The sequence below is a fragment of the Austrofundulus limnaeus genome, unplaced genomic scaffold, assembly GCF_001266775.1.
Source record: "Austrofundulus limnaeus strain Quisiro unplaced genomic scaffold, Austrofundulus_limnaeus-1.0 Scaffold346, whole genome shotgun sequence".
Taxonomy (NCBI): domain Eukaryota; kingdom Metazoa; phylum Chordata; class Actinopteri; order Cyprinodontiformes; family Rivulidae; genus Austrofundulus; species Austrofundulus limnaeus.
The window spans coordinates 261,646-263,381 of NW_013952748.1; positions in this window are offsets into that span (position 1 = coordinate 261,646).

The window sequence follows — 1,736 nt, forward strand, 5'->3', positions numbered from 1 at the left end:
GTACAATAACAAGCTGGAATGAAAACAAGCAAAAATGAAATAAAAGTAATGACTTTCTACTTCTTGACATTTTTAAAAAAATGTAAGGGGTAGAAGTAAAAACTAGGCTGAAAAGTAATTACTCAAGTAAAGTACAGATACCCAAAAATTCTACTTAAGTACAGTAACAAATCTGCTTTACAACTCTGTGTGGATAAAAACAGAACAACCTGCTGATGAAGTGTAAAACATTAWGTTGTGTAAGAAGTTCTTAAAACTTTAGGTCCTGGTTCATTACTCAGCAGGTGTAGCAGACTTTATGTGAGGATTGTGTTTAAATTTTTTGTTGTGTTCTACGATGGGCGGGCCGGTTTGATTGACAGCTCCTGTTCAGCTGCTTCTTGTAGAGTTCATTGAGGTTTAGGTGTATGGCAAGCCCTTTTAGCATAACATCGGATTCACGACATTTCCATTCCAGATATCTGAAATTGAATTATAACTGGTCATATTTGTTATTCAAGATATCTCAAATAGGTATTTTGACTAAATTCCTTTTAAGATATCTTGAATTGGAATAATGACTAGTCAGGATGTTAATACAGATATCTTACATTAACATTCCAGGTAGTCAAAATGTAGTTATTCCTAGTCAAAACTCATTTTTAGAAATCAAGAATGTAATTACAGTCAGACGAAACCGATTTTATGCTAAAATGACCTGCCATAGCRGTGAAGCTAAGGAAAGAGTCTTCATTGGTGAACAGTCATCTTCTATATCAAACGAGACAAGTGGAGTCACAGTAAGACACATTATAACAAAGTAAAGTTTCATTTAGGCGTTCATCTGATTAAAAAAATGCTCATTACATTTTATTTATTAGAGGAATCACAAATATGTTGAACCTTTAATTAGTTGTGTCTGGAAAAGCACATTAACATTGCATGTGCATGAAACAAATCAGTCACACACTGAACACATGTGTGTTTAATTACTTTTTTATTGCTCTATGTCATTTGTTACTCAGATTCACTGCCTCAACTCAGTCTGGTGAGTTTTGAACCTGAGTCGTGTGAGTCTGCAGTGTTTCCAGAGATTCAGCTGTGTTTCTGCTCGGCCTGACAACTTATAAACTTATCTGTCAGAGGTCAGGCAGGAGCTGGATTAACTGATTCAGTATGAGGATTAGGATCAGGGCAGCTGTGAAGTGGAAGGTCAGAAAGTTATAAGTTCACAGCTTAGATCTGCCTTTGGTTCTGGAAACTGGTCGATTTTGTTCAGTTCCAGAGGATCGTTTATGTTCTTTATGTAATTTGGGTGAAACTGAAACAAAAGTGCACTTTTTGTTTTATTGTACTTCATATACAATTTTGAGAAATGCACTATTTGATCAAGTTCTTGATGTTTATTCAGATTTTCTTTATTTTACTGATGAAGATAAAGTGCAGTTTTTAATTTAAGTATTTTGATCTTCAGTTAGCCCAGTTTATTTTAAAGGCTGGTACCTCAGGAAGAGGACACTTTTTGTTGGAGGAATATTTATGTCTGCCTGCTTGTTTGTGTAGTTTTGATGTGTTGTAAGCCACACTATGGTGTAAGACACATAATAAAATTATTTGATATCTGCCCACTCTCCACGTGGGTGTTTATGTGATGGGTCAATTATATTATATTATATTATATTATATTATATTAGGACTGTGAAATTAATCGAGTTAACTCTGATTAATTTTAGTGCTGCATAAGCATAGATTAAAAA